A 20,457-nucleotide genomic window follows, 5' to 3' on the forward strand; every position below is an offset into this window, starting at 1 on the left:
GACGAGGTTGTACTTGAAGAAAAAAAGAGCATGAAGGAGACCCAAGTGGAAAAGGAGCTGGCGCTGACAAATTTAAACTGGAAGAAAGCGGAAGAGAAAATTCCTAAGCGCACAGCCACAGGGCTAGACGAGGTTCCGGTTAGGCTAATAAATGAACTAGGATAAAAAAGTAAGGAAACTCTGGTGAAAGTCGTGGAAAAAACTTTAAAAGATAGACGAATGCCATACAGTTGGCGACAAAGTAAAATGAATTTAATTTATAAAGGTAAGGGGTCGAAAGACAGAATTCACTCGTATAGACCCTTGACCATTACAACGGTAATATACAGGCTAGCAATGCAGGCAAACAAATTAAAGCTTCAAGCATGGGCAGAGAATAATGGCGTTTTTTGAGAGCTTCAGAATGCCTTCAAAATAGGTAGGCCTTTGAATGATAACTTGTTTGTTCTTACTCAGTGTATTGAAATATAAAAAGCAGAAAGCAGACCATTGTATGTGGCCTTTTTAGACATTACAGGAGCCTACGACAACGTAGACCGCAACATTTTGTGGGATATTCTGGAAGGGGAAGGCTTAGGTAATGATTGTCTACAGCTTTTGAGCGAGATTTACCTAGAAAATACCGTTTGCGTTGAATGCGAAGGGATGAGGAGCGAGGAGAAAGTTCATATCAACAAGAAACTGATGCAGGGGGGCCCTTTATCCCCACTGCTGTTTATGATATACATGGTGAGGCTGGAGAGGGCGCTAGAAGGAAGTACTATCGGGTTTAATCTCTCATACAAGCAGGCGGGTACAGTAATAGAGCAGCAACTCCCAGGTTTATCTTATGCGGACGACATTGTGTTGCTAGCTAACAAGCAAAGTGATTTTCAACGTCTGGCTAATATCTGTGCACAGGAAGGCAACAATTTAGGTTTTAAATTTAGTGTTAGAAATTCAGGTGTTATGGTATTCAATGAAAACAGTGAAACAATGAAACAGTGGCGTTACAGGGCCAGGAAATACCTCGGGTAACAGAATATAAATACCTTGGTATATGAATAAGCGAAGGCAATGGATATATGGAAACACAGGAAAAAACCGTAACAGTAAAGGGGAAGAGAAATACAGCCATAATGAAGCACAGAGCGCTAAGGGGATGCAATATATAGGTACGAGGTCCTCCGAGGTATGTGGAAAGGTGTAATGGTTCCAGGACTTACTTTTGGAAATGTGGTTGTTTGCTTTAAATCAGGAGTACAATCAGGGCTCGACGGGAACCTAAGGTCAGTAGGTAGCCTCACATTGGGCTCTCACGGGAAGACTACAACTGACGCTTAGCAGGGTGATATGGGCTGGACTAACTTTGAAGTGAGGGAAGCTCGCAGTAAAATTGAGTATGGAGAACGGCTGAGGAATATGGAAAAACGTAAATGGGCTGGAAGAGTGTTCAGGTATCTGTACAGGAAAAAATTGATTCACAGTAGAGGAAAAGAGCTAGGAAGCTTACCAGCAAATATGCGGCCTGTAGGGTGGGCAACACAGCAACAAAGAAGGTCAAGCGGTAAGTCAGGGAGGCTGAATTAATCTCATGGGTGGCGGCAATGGAAAAGAAACCTGCTATGAGTAACTACTTAAGAGGAAAAAAAATTACCGACGATTACGTTACTTCTTAATGCGAAATTTGAGCGCAGCAAATAAGCTGTTTCACCTTTTCGACAGATTGAGGCAAAGAAATCGAGCAACACATGTATGCGCTATCACAGAATTTTTTTTTTATTTTTCACACGTATTCCTTTAACAAAGACTCCACTAACAGTTCTTGACAGTCATGAAGGAAGCTTTGTGGTCGGAGAAATAGACTGATATATGTTCGACTTCGTGCACCAATGCTTGATTCTCAAAGACTAGATCTATACAAGTGCCTCGCGAGGTTGTCACAGCCGTGGGACGCGTTACGAGCGAGAGGAACGGGATGTTCTCCCGCATAAGTGTTAGGAAATTGCTGTTTGTCTTTATGTCAAGCCGCCACCGATCTGGCTCTCTGATTGCCACCGCACAGAGCGAACGGCAGCGGCAATTTCGGCTCGGGCGGTGCACATATACAGATCCGCCGCCACCGATCTGGCTCTCTGATTGCCACCGCACAGGGGTTGCATTGGAGGAGGAGCGAAGAAAGGAATTAAGTTCGAGCCGGCGCTTTGACAACCGGAGACTCGCAGGAAGAGGGGGGAGGGGGGCGGCGTGTGCACCCAGCGGCAAACGATGGGGGCAGAAGCGCGCGCAGCAAGCGGACAACACGATAAAGGGAGGAGGGAAGAGATAGCAGCGACTGACTGATGCCGCTGACGCCGATAGTGAGTCAACCCCAGCTGCGGAGTTGGTTTCAGGGACAACGCCGCCGATGCCGATACGAACAATATGATACCCTCGCTTCCGCAGCGCTAAGAACCAGGTCTAGCCGTGGGAAGGTGGTCACGTATTCGTCGACGTGCCGGGGCCTACGTGAAATAACCGGCGCGTCGGCAACTGAAGAGCACCCTATCCGCCACACAAGAACAGGGGGGGGGGGGGGGAGGACCCTTTCCTCCTCTTTCTGCATGGCGGCGACGGTGTTCTATGCAGTCACGTTATCTTGACTCTCTAGCGGCGTCAGCGGCATCCAGCGGTATCAGTCGGTCGCTGCTAGCGCTGGGGGGATGAAAGGGGGGCGGAGCTGGTTACGAGGCCGACGACAACGCCGACGACGACGCGAAACCCAGGAACGGACGCCAAAGAGCTGCGCTCTAAAACGAAATCAGGAAAGAAACTATTTATGATAACTCGAAGGGAAGCTCATTACTTTTCGAAGCGAGATCGGCATGCCTTAGGACACGCACCTAAAAGCGAGATATAAGAAGGAAGAAGCATGTGCTTGCTGCGGTAAAGCTAGGGAAACTATGGAGCATGTTTTATTACAATGTGAAGACGTCTACCCAGCCGTCGATTTAGGCACCACTGGCCTCCTTGAAGTCCTTGGGTTCAGGGAGAGCAAGCGAAAAGTAAGCACGTCCTCAATAGAGATTAGTAAGAGGCCGTTGGAGGATTGGTGGAAGAAAAGTAGGGAAAGGACAAAAAACGGAGACGTACAAAAGCAAAGTTGGCGATAGGGTATCAGAAAACTGGGTTGTGGGAGTTCATAGTGTCCTTTTTATATTATTTTTTAACTTAGGTTGGACATTGGGCAGTATAATAGGAAGAGCATGGTGGCGCCACCCACCGCCCCGTTACAAAGGGGACGCTCATAATATCCATCCATCCGGGTCGCAGTTTTAAGATGAAAACGAGAAGGGTGACAACCACAGGAGAAATAGGGAGCGGGGAGGAAGCACGGGAGGTCGTGGTGCCGTGAAGCCTAGACTCAACGACGACTAGGTTGTGTTGGTGGTCATTTCCGTTGCCGGTGCTGCGATGGCTTATGGCTGACGCCACAGGGGCGCACGTGAATCTGGCCTATAATGCACGTGTTGTGGATGGAAGGGTGTGAGGATGGTTGCCGGGACCTTGAGGATGCAGCGTAGATGTGGGCGTTGTGATCCCGCTCATGCGAATGACAGCCACGCTTTTCCGGGGGCTTTTTTTTCCACCATCCAGTAAGACGAGAAACGGTGCGCATCACTTTAACAAAATTTTCGAGTGGCCTCCATGCCGCTATGATGTACATCACCGAAGAGCCAACAGAGAAATGGGTCGTATTTTGTGACTCTAAGGCAGCCCTTCACAGCATCAAGTCTGCATTACGTCACAGAACTTACGAGCAGATGACTTCTGACATCAAGGAACTTGCACCACCTTGCTCTGGAAAGAGGACACCACATTATATTTCAGTAGATTCCTGCTCACTGTGGCATCGTCGGCAACAACCTAGCTGACAAGGCTGCCCGGTGTGCCCACGAAGATAACAAGACGCGTCCAACACCTTTGGCGAGGTCGGACGCTGCCAGAGAACTTCGCCTACTTGCACGCAAGAAGTCACAAGATCTCTGGAGTTCAAGTGCCTTCGATTGCAGATTACGTAAACTGGACCCGACGCTACGGCTACAACTGCCATCTAGCCTTTCCCGCAGCGAAACAACCTTGTGTCGCTTGTGGTTGGGAGTGGCGTTCAGGAACGCATACTCCTACCGTATGGGAATGGCCGAGAGCCCGATGTGCGACTCCTGTGGGTGCGAGGAAACCATCGAGCACCTATTGTGTACCTGCCCTCGCTACGATGTCCAACGCCTCTCTCTGCGGGCAACTTTACGCCGACTGGCTTCGAGACCGTTCACAGAGTCAAAGATACTCGGACCGTGGCCACACCCGTCACTGGCTCGAAAAGCGATTCGTGCACTAGTGCAGTACGTGAAGTGCACGGGCTTAAGAGATCGTGTATAGTGTCCTTGTGTATGGTGTCCCTCCCACACGTACTCAGTGCTTACTCTCTCCCTTTCTTCCTCTTTCTATTCCCCTTTACCCCACCCCCAGTGCAGTGTAGGAAACCGGATGCTGTTCTGGTTGACCTCCCTGCCTTTCATACCCTTGTTTTCTCTCTCTCTCGAGTGGCCGCCGTCAGTGCGATTTCATGGGCTTTTTCGAAAATGGAACGCTGGAAAGCTGCCGCGGCACCCTTGCGCGAAGTCATTTTTCACTGTAATGTGAAGTTTGATTTCATTGCAAACACAAGAGTGTATTTTCGTGTGCATAAATAAAGATAGCGGCAATTAGAATCCCTGGGTGTGCGTATAGTGGGCGTAGCTTGCACACTCGTTACTTTGATAGCAGCACAGTCACTTAATTATTCTTTTGCTTCAGGTAATTACCACTAGACAGCGTGCGAACGTACTATGGCATGGTATCTCTAGCGTCGTTCACACTGCATTACATAAATTGCAATTTCAAATTTCTAGCCTGTCGCAAAGCAAGAACCTAGCATTTGACATTTCGTGCACTTAGCTGTTTCCTTAGAAGCAGGTGACGACATTGATGCTTCTGAACGATGAACGAGAATGATTTGTGGTAAAGGCTGTGTCGATCTTTCTTACGTATTAGCGCGTAGTGCGGGCTCACGCGCTGGCCAAAGGTGGACAAAAAAGTCAAAAGCACGCACATCAAGCCCCGCAAATGGTTTACACAACTCGAGCAGTGTTGTACATTGCGTGGCTGGACGCCGAATGTGCGTTGCGTCATGAACCGCAACAAAAGCAGATTTTGCGTGACGCTTGCAGTCACAGATGGCGCACGCTCAGAAGGGTACGGCGTTAATTAGTGACCGCAGTGCTTTGGTTGCAAAAAACCCATGCATCCGAACTCCCTGATTTTCCCTCCTCGAGTTCATTGTCTTTTCTGCTCTCGGTGTTTATATAGATTAGCTTTAGTAACAAGCTCTCATATCGGCTAAATGGAAGCATCAAGAGAAATGCTGACTCCGGTGAGCCCCTCCAACAATTTTTAGGCAGCGGAACACAATCCACCTTTTTGCATTTTCCTGTGCTGTCCTCTGCCGCACGCCGCTGGGAACGTTTCGGAAGGGTCCCGGGGCTTTCGCGGGCTGATTTGTGTACCTGCGCCCACGTTGAATGCGCTTCAGTTGCGCGTTTCGTCGATCGCGAATCGTTATTAGTGACTTCTCCGGAGCAGAATGTCGTTCGTGGAAGCCGTGAAGCACTCCATAACTACTGATTGAGCAGGCCTGAGTGAGCTGTTGTGCAAAAATGCGACCGATAAAGGCACGCCGAGTTCCGTTTGCCGACGCGGCTGCCTTGGAGTTTGCTGTCGCTGATTTCTGCACTTGCTGCTCGCATTTGGTATTCTTCTTAAACATGATTTTGACCTTTCTCATATTCAAGAAGTCTTGGAGCGTAGCCTTCCACGCCGTATTTATCAAAGCGGTGCACTTGTTTAAATCGACAACTACAGACGCAGATCGTTGTCTGCGTCAAATATAGTGGGAAAGGTGCATGGCTGACATTAAATAATGTCAGAAGGTGGCAAACCATACAGATCTGCGCATATGTGCCGTCCTGTTCCACCCCGAGACGAGTCAATATGAGCGACCGAAGCACTTTAATCAATGCCAACTGTAATCCAGATAACATAATACGGGCTGTTAATTTATTTCTGACTCTCCCTTTTCTTTAACTCGATAATACTTAGAGTTTGCGCGTGCCATAAAACATTATTAGAGAGAACTGTGCTCGAATAAATTAGGTGCTCATTAATAGACCGTGTTGCTCTTTCGCCAAAACGCGGACACCATCACTGCCGCCGCTGGTATTTCATTTCATTTTATTTGGGTCCATTTGCAAGCAAATAGAGCGGGCCAAGGTAATTGTGCTTATTGTGCAAGGTAATTGGTAAGGTGCTTATTGGCAGCTTGAGTGGTCCCTGGCCCCCTTTACATATTGGCACACCGGTGACAAAGACCACTTTCAGAAATGAAAAACAAATAAGAGTGGGTTACATAAATTAAAGTAATTATTTCACTGTGAATACACGCGGTTTTCCTGAACCATGGTGATTTAAATCGTAGTATTCGCCAGACAGATGAGCTCAGATGGTGACAAGGCATGGATGTCAGTGCCGGCTTCTAGATAAGAATTTAGTAGTCGTGGCAAGGTATTTGCGACCATTTGATGGCCGTAATTTGTTCTCGAATAAGGTGTGAGATATTTTTCATGGCTGCGCGTCTGATATGTGGGTGTATTCTCTTTTAAGTTTGCTATATTTGTTATTAAGTTGCTTTCATCTTTTGCCTGAAAGTAGTAGGTGTGTAGGAGAGTTTGTTTGTAGTGATGATGACTTTTTGTTATGTTTTACTCGGTGTAAAGACCTTCATTGTGGGAGTTATACGGCACATTTGCGATAGCGCATATTTTTTTTGTTTTGCATCAGTAATATTTTAGAGTGATTGGAAGCTGATGTTGTGCCCCATACAATATGGCAATAATTTACGTGCGAGGCAAACAGTGCATTAAAAATTATCAATTTAGCTGACTTTGGTAAAAGGTAGCGATTTCCATGTAGTATACCTGTTCTGCTGCTCAATTTCTGGAGTATAAAATCCACGTGAGCGTCCCATTGCATTGTGTTGGTAAAGTGTACGCCAAGTACTTTTAGCGTGTCAACAACCTCTATTTTGTCAGAGTTGTAAAACATGTTGTCGTTCAATGGAGAACACGTACCTCTTGTTTTAAAGATGACTGCTTGTGTTTTATTCGAGTTTACTTTTAAAAAGTTGTCCTGGCTCCATTTTGAGAGATGGCTTAAGAGAATGTTCGCTGCGCCAATGAGGCCTGTATAAGAGTTGTATGATAAAAAAACATTCGCATCATCTGCGTCGTTTATCAGTTTTGCTTCTCGATGGATAAGAACTGTATCGTTTATGTATATGTCAAACAGAAATGAACTAAGGATACTTCCCTGAGGGACACCTGTTTGTATTTGTCATGTAGATAATATGCTAGTGTTTACAGACACATATTGCTGCCGATTTTTAAGGTATGATGTCAGTAACTGAAGAGGAAGGCCCCTGATGCCATACCTTTCAAGCTTAAGCATTAGGAGGTCATGATTTATGCAGTCGAACGCTTTTGTGACGTCTATGAATAGACCAGTTACAAGTAACTTATTTTCGAGGTTGTGCAGTATATATTCTTTCTGTGCTACAAGTGCTAGTTCTGTTGATTTAGCTTGCTGAAACCCGTATTGAGCGTCTGTTATTAGTTTATGTTTAATGCTCAAAGATGTTAATTGGTTAAGAACGATTTTTTCAGGACTTTTAAAAAACTGCGGGAAAATAGATATCGGATGGTAATTTTTTATATTAAGCTAGTCACTTTTCTTATGTAACACAATTACTTTTGCAATTTTCATTTTTCCAGGAAAAGTACCTGATGTTATGCATAAGTTATAGATATAAGCTAACGCAGGTGCAATGTCCCAAATGCCGTGTTTGATAGGTCTTATTTGGAGGCCATCAGCATCGCAGCTACATGAATTTTTCAGTTTGAGAAAAACTGAACAAACCTCGGTAGGGGTTGTCGCTATAAAAAAAAAATAGTGTCCATAGTTGCAGGGATTTGAAATGTGTATGGTGGGCTTTGTGATGAATGGGAATCAGTGTCTGTAAAGTAATCATTAAATGCGTTAACTAAATTATCTCCGGTTAAAAGGCATCCGTTCACTGAAACTTTTTTTATAGGTTCAGTGTTTTGTTTGCGCCCCATTAATTCATTTAACTTGTTCCACATCTTCTCTGTATGTCCCTTGCATAAAGACAAAGTACGTAAATAATAGCGATTTCTTGTATTTCTTAACCTTATTTAATTTATTTCTGAAATTTTTGAAGCATATTAGATCGTCGCCGTTCTGAGATTTTATAAACCTGGCATAATGTTTATTTCTTTTCTTTATTTTTTTTCAAAAGCTCTTTGGTGATCGAAGGTTTCCGATAAGCTTTGTGGTTTTTTTTTTCTTGTGTGTGAAATGTTGCGTATAAACAGCTGAGAATTTCTTTAAGAGAATGTTGTATGCTGGCGCCGCCTCGTTTTCTTGAAAAACCTCCTTCCAAGATATTTGTCTCAAGGCATCTTGAAAGGCAGTTAATGTGTACTCGTTTACTGTATCAAATGTTTTTTCAGTGTTATCTTTATCGGTTTCGTTTGCTCTTGTGTGTATAAACATGACTATTGACATGTGGTCACTGAGAGGACAGTTTAAGACTCCATTAGTTACTAACAATAGATTATATTTCGTTATAAAAAGATGAGCAGTTTTCGTAGTTTCTATTATTCTCGTGAAGGTTTCAACTACGTTTGTGCATCCGGTTGACACAAAAATTCTTTGAAATATTCTTTTCCTAGCACCATCGGAACTCATATCAATGTTGTAGTCTCTTCCGAAGACCACTTTATACTTGTTTTACGGCGCAAATTCTAGCATGCGCTCTAACAAAATGAAAAAAAGGTTCCAATAAACCATCCGGCAGCCGGTAACATACTGCAAAGAGTACACCCAGTGTTTGGACACACAGCATTTCACAGTTTTCTGTCCTACAAGAATACTCGGCTAACAGTTCACATATTAGAGATATCAAAACGGATACTCCTCCACCGCGACGTGAGGTTCGGTTTTTATAAAAAAACTTTTTTGCAAGGCAGGCGAAAGACATCATCAGAGCAATAACATGTTCGCTTAGCATGACTACATTGCACTAACTATTTATATTAGAAAAAAAGGTTTCTAATTCAGATAGCTTGCTTGAGACTGATTGAATGTTCATATATATAAAAGACAGTCCCTTCTTTTGAGTGGCCAAGGACGTGAACCAATCCTCCTTGTCACTATATCCCAAATGATTCATTTCGCCAAAGAGTCAAATGATAGCAACAAGAAATTTGCGTTCATTCCAATAGAGCACGAAGATCATTTCCACCCTTAACGAGAATTGCCGATTCACCGTCTGCCTAACGCCAGAGAACTTTTCCATTTTAGTGCCATACGAACTTGTATCCCGCGTCCTTTGCTCATTCTTTGGCAGTCGCCAGGAGCTTCCTCGAGCCAGAGGTTAGGTTTTAGTTAATGAAGGTATTGCCCTGCTTCTCCCTAAGGGCTCGCCTTTTGGCAATCCATGCATCCCTCAGTTCCTGCTGTGCAAGACAGACACTAATTCCTCGCATTTTTCCTTGCCTTGCCGGAGCCTCTGAACTGCCAGAACATCTTGCTCATATCGAGGTTGAAGTTCAAGCTTCTTTGCAAGATCATACTTGAGCGAGACGGTTGGTATAACTGAGCGAGACGGTTGCTTATGCTGCTGTATACCGAATGCACCGTCTCTTGTTTCCCGTTTGAGGCGGAGGTAAACAGCACCTCTGTGGAATTGAGAAATGTGTCGCCATAACTACACGTATAGACCCACTCATCTACGTAGCGAATGCGAGCGGCAGCCTACGGCAACGGTGACGAACAGCTGTTGGCACAACGCTGTGTCACCACTTGCCGCTTATTGTGTACGCGCAGTGCGAAGTGAAGTGCAGTTGATTTCAAATCGCTAAGGATAGAACTGAACTACAAAAGCAGTTTCCTTCGTCCCAACTGCTTACATCTTAGTTCAAGTCCACCGGTAGCGGGTGCACGAACACGATGGCGCCAGGCTTAACTTTCGCTGAACGGGATCAACATTGGCTCAAACTTCATGTGCGCGGCTTGAGAGGGTTGAAGCTTGCGGATTTCAAATTCGGAGGCATGTTTTGACTCCCTTTGAGCGCGATATATACAAGCGAAGGCGCTGTCGCCATTTCGCGTCGTGAGTTCAATAGCTGATCGCACAGGCTTCGGCCGAACGATGGTCGGCGACCTGATTTTCTCGCTGCTGTTGACAACAAAGCCCGTCGCCGTGCGGAAACTCGCCCTCGTTGATTGCGTCATTGTCGGCTTGATATGATATTGTGCTTTCAGTGAGGCATTCTACTGAACAGTCGGTCAATCGTTGACGTGAGCGTCTTGTCGGTTTCGTATCGACTCAGTGTTAACGCGCCCTAAACGAGTACGTGAAGTCAGGCACGCGCTGCCACCACCAGCAAGTGAGGGCCGACGCTGCGAGAAGACTTCGTCAGCAATGTGATGTTTTTAAGCGTCGTCCAAGGGTAACGCGCAGGTTTTTCGTTAAATTTGCTTGCCATCAATTAAATGCGCCAACTATGCGTGGTTCACGGTGCTGTTCGTAGCACACGGAGGAAGCCCTGGTCGCTTTCTGTTTTAAATAGGAGTTGCAGTCTTACGCTACGCAGGCTTTCGTCACCGCACCGACGTCGAGCTACCAGTTGAGTTCCAACGCGGTACATGGCACGAGTGTTTGTAGCGACGTTGCGTCCGAGAGGTTTTTCTTTTTCGGGGGATTTACCAGCGCGCGGCGAAGCGCCTGACCCTACCAAAACGTTTCGTGACTGATCCGCTATGGCTGGGCGCATGCGCCGTTGCGCCATGAAAAAGGCGGATTGCCATGGCCGACTTGAGAAGCGCGAACGCCTCTGCCGAGGTGGCTGTAGACCCCTACAATCTAAAAACTGTTTGCACCCTTTGGGGTGTAAATTTGTCCCACAGCGTTAATCGTCACCTGCCTTGCTTGCGTTTCCTTTCTTGAAAACTCGGCGCTTGCTACTTTCCTGTCGAGCATGCTGCGTCACACTGATAGCACGCATGCCGTTCGTGACTAGGAAATAGCGGGCTCGCAGCGTCAAAGAAAGGAAACGCGGGCAAGACCGATGGCGATTATCCTTGTGGGACAATATATACACCCCAAAGGGTGCAACTGTTTTTAGAGTGTACATACCTATCGTATATCATCATTGTCTTACACAGTGGCACTCTTCAGTCGCAACTATGCCTGCCAGTGGGGCGCGTCGACTGAAGTAGTTATTCGAAGCATACAGCAATCCATTCGAATAATCGGGCAGTCACCCTATGTGCTCGAACTACTTGTGCCGAGCCAATTACCATTATTTTTTTTCGGTTCATGTTCGGTTCCGATTGAGGCAAAATCCAAGGATATCCGCTCGGGTTCAGGTTCAGTTCCTACCAAAATTCCGGTTCGGCTTTGGTTCGGAATCCATGGGCGCTATAACGTAAAACTATTCCAAACTTTTCTATTCCAATTCTGCTATCAGCCCTCCGCGATTGGTCAAAAACTTTTTTCGACCACTCCCACATCACCTGTCTGTCACGCGACGTCGCGAAAACCGCAATACCTCCCCATCTGATATGATGTGTACGCACTGATTATGCATGATCTGACCGAAAAAAGAAAAACATTTATTTCTGATTCGACCCCTTTTCGCCATTAGCCCTCGGCTATTGGTAAATAGTTTTCGGGCTGCACCCACTTCACCTGCCTGTCACACGACGTCACAGAACCACACAAACTCACCGCGTCAAAGTGACGTGTACGCGATAAAGATGCATTAATATGCCGAACAAAACTGAATTTTTTTCGGTATAGCCGCAGGCTGCCCCGTTCCGAAAGATGTCTGCCGCCGATCGCTGAGACGCTGGCTACTCGCACCTGCCGGAGAGCATGGGTGTATTTGCGTATAATAAACCATCTTGCGTGACCGTGTAACGTTTTCAAGCACTTTCGGCACGTTTACTACCTCATTCTGCCAACTCTTCTTTGCTGAGGGTCAGTTTCAGCGTCATTCTTAAGCTTCCGTTGCATGCCGCCGCGATTTTCGACCAGCCACCCCAAGCTAAGTAAGTGAAAGCCGACCAATCGCAGACGTCAGCACCACCTTCTTCATCCGGTTACCGATTTTCAGTGCACTAGCTCTGCCCCAGTGAATCCCTCTCCACTTTAGTGTTCTCCTCGCCTTTTGTCAGCCGATTAGGTACGACAAGCCGCTCAGTGTAGGCAATGCTATTCGTTTTTCAAGCAAACAAAAGTGACCTCCTATGAACGAGGAGAGCGTTTGATTGGTCTGTTCAGACAACCCTGCGGGTGACCGCCCGATGCTTGCGTCGGTGGTTACGCAAATTTGACGTCAGGAAATTGGAATAGAAAAATATTGGAATAGTTTTACGTTATAGGGCCCCATGTTTCGATACTTCTTTAATAAACGTTTAGCGTCAGCTCATTTCAAGAGAACAATGGTTATGTCGGCCCATTCATAATTAGGCAAGTGAAAGGTTGTAATCTAAGAATACAGAGCATATATTGGCACAGCATAACCAGCATATATCACTATGTGCGTGGAAAATTTGCCAAGCGAATGGAATTAGACTACCACATAAAGCAATATGTTTATTTTATCTATATTTCAGGTGTCGTACTGCTCGTATCGTGAGAAGCAGATCCAACAACACAGATATTTTAATAATTTTCTTTGAATCTGTGCTTGTTGAGAAGCATACGTACGAGGTTAACTAACGAACTTAGAGTGTGAAGACATCACAAGTAAAGCAAATAACGCGAATGGCGAGATAGGGATGACAATTAAACACACTCACGTCGCTGTTATGATATAAATATTTCACATTCTCGTGCCTGTGCATAGAAACGTTGCTACCAGCCTCATAAAAGTTTCTTGTCTCTCTGCGACTTTGGCTTCTGCTTGTTTTAGGTAGAAACGACACAAACAACGCCTATCGAATAACTTAGCAAGCTGTTCGGCCAGCCACCCGCAATTGAGAACATGCAGATGAACTCGTGCTTCGACGTTTCAAAACAGGTGGCTGGCGAAGCGGAAGTCTAGTGAAAAACTAACGCCTACGATATGCATGTTTGTTGCACATACGCCAGCATACGCATTCGCGAGCATTACACTGATTCGCTTGGCCCCGATTCGGTGACGAAGGTATGGGATGGAGGGACAAAACTTTATTTGAAACCAGTGGCTTGTGGTTTCTTCAGATCGTGGAGGCGACGGCGTTTAGTCGGGCCGGAGTCCCCGCTCCCTGGCGGCGGCCTCTGCCTGACCTGCGACCCATATCTACGCGTCCGGGTGGGAGCTAAACAGCGTAGCCCCCCATTGCTTTGTCGTGGTAATTTGCAATCCCTGTGGTGTAGATATACTTGGTCAGCCCCATAGTATGTGAAAGAGTTCGGCCCGGGGGGCTCGGCACACCTTGCACTGATGCTGAGCAAACTTTGTCGGATCAGTGTAGAATACATGATCGGTGCTGGGAAGGAGTCCGTCTGCAGCTGCCTCCAAACGAGCCCCAGCCGTTTGGTTAGCGATTTGTGTGCCGCGGGGAAGAAAAGTTAGGATAAACTATAATGTTTAATTTCTTAATGTGTGGCGAAATGAGGCATGGCTATAAGCAGGGCGGCCGGTTAACGTAAAATACGAACGAAAGTGAGGGACGTTGATTTTGAGTGGACGTCAGTGTGAATGCGATGGAGCGCCGGTAAGTGCGAGTGCACATGAACGTAAGTGAGCAGCGAGCCTGCGAAAATATTGGTGCGTGAGTATAATAAACGAGTAAGTTGCACTGGAGGATCACGTGGGCGGGCTGGAAGCGCTTCCTTCCTCCTACTTCAATTGAATCGTAAACACAAAATCTAATGCATAAGTTCACGCTGCGCATACTGCATTTTGAGAATGCTAGCGCTAAGGCGATTTCATATTCAAAATCCTTCCCATGGTGGACAGTGGTTGCTCGACCATGTATATGACATTTAGCGGCTCGGTATTTACATTGCTGCATACCCAAAAGGAAAACATGTGTATCACAAGTTATCGGCCTCACTGTCTCTGACGTCAATGTAGAAGTGCGTCATTTTTGATCTTGAAGTTATGGGGTCAGCAGAGGCGTCATCTTCGTGGCAGAGCGGAAGGCACAGAACTGTCGTACGAAGACACACGAGTTCTTTTCTTTTTTTGGAGCGCAGTTGTTGATGCGACGAGCAGCGCCTAAAAACGATACGTGCCTGTTTTCACATTTTTCTGAAATAACTAGATCATTCACGAAGTTTATACTTCGAGAAAATGTGGGGAATGACAGGGGAAATATGTAGCCAAATATTTAAGTGTCTGTATTAATGAGGGATGTCATGAAAAACTGTTACACCCTCGTTTTCGGCCAGTTTAGACGTGTTATAAGGAACACTTACTCATAGCAGTTTCCCCGATTGCGTGGAAGAACGAAAAAAATATACAGATATCACAAGCTGTGGGAATCGACTTTGTGTGAACTATTTTGCGGGCAGCTGGCTCTGCAGCATTGTCTGACGTTCCGCAAAGCATTACTAACTTGACCAATGTGTTAGTTTAGATGTAGTGAGTGTGACGCAAGAACAGTGAAGTATGTTTAACGCGAGCGCGAGTCTGGCACGGTAGCAGTAAGGCGACAAGGACGACGGTAATGACTATTGCGCAATTTTCATGAAGACTAGTATCCTGCACGAGGTAGTTACTGCTGCCGTACTTACCTCAACATATACCCTAAAAATATTACAGTGAAATTGCCCTTCTATTCATCCCGCTGCTGTTGACTTATATTACCTATGTACCCAACACTACTCTGATATCATAGCATTGCAAGGAGCCTGGTTATCAGTAGAAAAGCCGTTTCACTTTAAAAAGTTACGTACATTTCATTTAGACAGTCACTCTTATGGTGGCGGCTAAGTTATATTTAATTATGTAAAAAAATTACGCACCAGGCTAAAATGGCTTGTCAGCTTATGACTTCAGAAAGTGAAATTCTAGCTATAGACATTTCTATTCAAGGCCGCATCCCCCTTACGTTAGTCAATGTTTATTTCCATGGATGCACTCTGAATACTAGTGTACTTGAATCAGCAATAACATCCTGTATACAAGAAAATTTTTGCCGGGGACTTTAACCTTTATCATATTTCGTGGGGTTTTAAGACCGATTCGAGCGGTAAACGTTTGTGGGATTGGGCTGGTACCAATAATTTACCACGCATTTACGCAGAAACAACCAAATTTGTTTGGAGTTGCGCAATTCACTAAATGCACTTTACTTTCGCTAGCTCTAATTTGTCTATCTCCGCATGGTCTGTTAAAATTTCGGGCACAAGCAATGACCCTCTTAGTATATTTTTTTTTTAGATCGTGTGCCCGCTGACTCAAATTACTATACATTGAAATACCTTTCTTAATTTCAGCGCGCTTGAAAAGGCCTAACGCACGGCTTTATCTAATCAGGTGTAATATATAATGACGAAGAAAAATACATAAATTTACTTTCTGTTTTAAAAGATTCCGCGAAGAAGTCTCAATACGCTGTGCACACCGCCAAAACTGGGTCTTCTAACCGTTAGTGGAACACAGTGGGCTCAGGTAATTACACGATAAGGAAAGCAACGTTCCGAAAACCATTTCATAGCCAGTGTCCTAGCAATTGGAGAGGCTGCAAGTTCCTGGCAGCAACATTTAAAAGGGCAGTTGCAAATGTGAAAGGCAACTTTGATTCCAAGCGCGTGGACTCTCTTTCGAAGTCCGCAAACAGAAAAAGCACTCTTTGGATTTCTGAGAAATAAAAAAGGTCATTCCGGCACAAATAAACGTAGACTGTGCCATAGCAACCCCTGCGAGTTGGCCAAATTACTGGAAGATATTGCAAAAAAACTACAGAGTCGCTTTAAATATATTTTGCCCTACTACGCTACGCCGCTTACTCATGGTGAATTCTTTGAAGAAGTAACGGCTTCGTAGCTGACAAATGTAGTATGCCAGCTACCCAATTCAGCCACAAGTCCCGATGACATTACTACGGCAATAATAAAAGCTTTATTGAATATGTCGCTTCACGTATTGCTTACAATTATTAAACACTTATGGATTTCTGGAAACATTTATCGAAATCCACAAATTAAACATTTGTGGATTTCTCCAGAATAGGGACTTACAAAAGTAATCCCATTATTAAAGAGGCGACGTGCTAGTTACGTCGTAGGCAACATTCAGCCAATATCTCTTACATCTAACTAAGTAAAACTCATCGAAATAATCTCACACGACCGCATAGATAATTGGCTGATAGAGAACATCACTGTGAGCCGATACCAAATCGACTTCAGACATGGGTGCTCAATATGGTGCGCCCATGCCGACTCGGACAGTGCAATTCAACTTGCTCCATTTCATAAAAAAAATATATTCCTTTGGTCACTCTGGATATCACTAAAGCGTATGACACTGTAGAACATGCAAGGCTAATAAGCGCGCTTCAGAATGCATGTCTCCCAAATTAGTCTGTCGCCTGGGTTTATGAAATTTTAAAGAGCGGGGAATCTTACAGCTCCCAATGCGGATTGTCTTCATTAATGTATAAACAGTCACGACGATTACCCCGAGGATCCTTTTCATCACCATTGATGTTTAATGTTTTACTAAGTACTGTTCCGTTGCAACAGGATGTGCATGTGTATGCATACGGCAATGACACCACATATTTTGCTGCATCGGCTTCTTAAGTTTGTCGCGAACCAAACACCGAAAATCACTGAAGACACGGCCGCAAAATTTCGCAATTCTATGAACTGCATCCACTGCGGCATCAAAAGTGAGCAAATTGTATGCATTAATTTACAACATATGTGAATTTGTTCCAATGTCTGGAAGGGTTTTGCCAATGCAACATTCACAAATTAGTGATATATTTCGGGATGGCGTATGACACATCATTGTTGCCCGCTTTAGGTGTATTACTAGGTGCAATTTACAGAATTGCGATATCGTTCTTAGCTGCTTACGAATAAAGTTCTAGGCGTCGTTTTGCTTTTGAAATTTTGCGATTCTTTAAAAATTAATGTAAAAAGAAGTAGACCGCATAAATAAAATATCAAATCACTACATTTTACCTTTTTCTTCTAAATTCAACATAATTCATCAGATTTGAGGCAGTGGCTGCTCTGAAAAACGATTGCCGATTTCCCATGTATTTAGATGAGAGCCTCCGAGTTAAACTTCCCCTTAAGTTCGAGTCAGAATCCGCACAGGGGTGAATGCGTCCGGAGGCGTATGGTGAGTAGCGACACCAAGGACTCGAGCACAGGAGGGTTGCACTCCCCAGTATCTAACCATGCGCGGCTTAGTCGTGTCCGGGGTCCTGCGGTTTGAGCAAATGTGGTGTGTTTCGACCTTCAGGACCCCTCGGTTGGGGAGATGCGCCTCTTTGGCCTCCACTTCACCTAGACAGCACCTCCGACTTGACCCACTCGAGGGAAATTGGTTGTTGTCTTTTTCTGTACGTCTGTTTGTTGTTGTTGTTTTAGCCTGTCTTTCCCTCTCACTTTCTCATTTTCGTCTCCTCTACTCACTTCTGCATCCCTTCTGATTTTCCAGGAAGCGGGGAAGAGCCTTCTTTAAAACACTTTGATGGGCTAGTTGGCTTGAATCCTTGATAAAGTGTGTAAGCGCGACTTAACAGGGACGTAGAAAGAAACAGATACACAGTAGACAGTGCTGTCTGTGTATTTGCCTCTTTCTGCGCTACGTCCTTGTTCAGTCGCGCTTACACACTCTATCATGATTAACCTTGTGGGACATAACCTACCTAGGTTATTCACCCTGGGTTTAGTCGGCATGTACCAATGGCGCCATTAGAACTGAATATTTCAAGTCCATCGCGTCCCCTAGTTATATATAGGCTCCGTAGTGGGTAGCTGGCATGGCTGCCGAGTACCATGTTTTCATTATGGCTAGTGATTTTCCTGCACTGCCTGATCGCTCCCTCCAAGGGGGCGCACCGACGAAACTTTCAAGCTCTTTATTCAACAGAAATGAACATTTCCCATGTATGACGCGATGCGTAGTGAACAAGGAACGAAGACTGTCCAAAAGATATCCCCTTTCGTAATATCTAAATGCTTGGCAGCCATCATAGGCCCTGGCAATAAAGTAACAAAGATGGCAAGCGGCGACCTCACACTGGATATTCGTGACGACCTGCAACACGAAAAACTGACTGATCTTGTAACATTCGGGAACATTTCCATTTCTGTAAATCCACATAGGTCCATGAATACTGTCCGTGGTGTGGTTTCGAAAACCTACCAGCTCCAATTGACTGAAATTGAACTGCACGGAGGGTGGAACTGCACGGAGGAACTGCACGTTGCCTTTGGTGAACGAACAAGGAAATGCCTTGCAAGACGAAGCGGACTCTCTTGGGGATCACTTTGAGTGTGTGTTAATCTCAATACATTATTCACAATCATTTCTCAAATACAAACAAATAGAATAATGTAATCCATTCATAAGTAAATGCCGACAGAATGAACCATATAACCGTTCTTTCAGTATTGCGGAATTGAGAACTGCGTTGATCACATGCAAAAGCTGTGCACCTGCACCTGACACAGTTATGTATTACATGATTTAAAACGTACACACAGATACAGAAGTGACATTACTCGCTCTTTTCAACGCTATTTCGGCTGCCGGAAAGCTGCCATCCTCATGGAAAGAAGCGATTGTGGCCCCTGTGTTGAAGCAGAGTAAATACCCTTGCTCCGTGGCAAGTACGCTACCACCCGATAGCTCTCACAACTGCGCTTTGTAAGCTATATTTGAAAAAAAAAATTTCAGTCGTCTTCTGTATTTCTGTGAATTCAACAAAATGCTTGGTCATTATCAATACGGTTTCAGAGAAGGCCGACCTGCAACTTTCGAACTTTTGAGACGAGTTTGTACATAAACAATTGTTTTTATCTGTATTTCTCGATATGATAAAGACGGAAGACACAATGTGGAATCCTTCAAGAACAGTCGAAGATGGACATCTGCGTGAACATGCAGAACGTAATAGAAAGCTACTTGGCCGATCGTACTTTTCGCGTCATATTCGACAGTGTTTTCTGTAAGCTTACACAAGAAACTTGCGCACCAGGTAGGTGTGCTGACCTACATTCTTTTCATTATGAACATGAACACGCTCCGGGTTTTGCTACTACCAGCCATTTTTATTTTGTGTATGTCGACAATGTTCCAATAGGATTCAAATCCTGTAGCCTTACAGTGTGCGAGAGGCAGGTACAAGATAGCTTGAACAAGTTGTCTAAGTGGGCAGACGAAAATGGTTTTAATGTTGGCCCCCTGAAAAGTTCTGTTTTTACAAGAAAGGAGGAGACTAGTCCCAGGAGACAATATTCAAATGTACGGAGAGCATATGCCTAGAACTACTGATAATAAGTTCTTAGGCATCATACTTGATTCCGAACTAACCTTTGTTCCCCACACAAAGCACCTCAAGGTGAAATGCTCAAAGACAATCAACCTGCTGAGAATTCTAGCACACACAACATGGGGCAGTGACAGGAAGTGCCTCTTTAATGTATACAAAAGCCTCGTATGCTCGCGTTTGGAGTACGGTGCCATACTTTATCTGACAGCTGCACCGAGGGCCCTAAAATGCCCCGCCCTGTGCACCATCCAGGCATCCGATTGGCCAAAGGAGCCTTCAGAACAAGCCCTGTGCAAAGTCTCTATGTATAATCCAATGAGCGGTCAGCCCAACTGCAAATGTTGTACACTAGTTTTTCGCACTTTTTGAAAGTACACTCGAACGCTCAACATCATTCTCACTCAAGTATAAACGACGAGACATGTGCCACACTTTTTCGTAGTGGACCTGCAGCGAGAGAGCCTTTCTCGTTGCTCGTGCGAGCACTCAGCGATGAAGTGGGCTTAGGACCCCTTGAACATCGTCTTATGCCTCCAGAAAAGCTGTTACCAGCGCGGCAGTGGCAGATCATAGAACGTGACGCATCGTTTTTTTTTTTTCAGATCAGAAAGAACGCCCCGGAGGAACACATTAGGTTGCACTTTCTTGACCTTCAGGCAAAATACTCCTGCCCCAGTATTACAATGACGCATCAAGGTCGCATGCCGACATGTCTTATGCAGCAGTAACGCCATTCTATTCGGACTCTGGTGTTCTGATTCTGGAAACAAGTATATTAACGGCTGAGGTCTGTGCACTATTCTC

Source organism: Dermacentor variabilis, chromosome 2 (assembly GCF_050947875.1).
Source record: "Dermacentor variabilis isolate Ectoservices chromosome 2, ASM5094787v1, whole genome shotgun sequence".
In the NCBI taxonomy this organism is placed as follows: Eukaryota; Metazoa; Arthropoda; class Arachnida; order Ixodida; family Ixodidae; genus Dermacentor; species Dermacentor variabilis.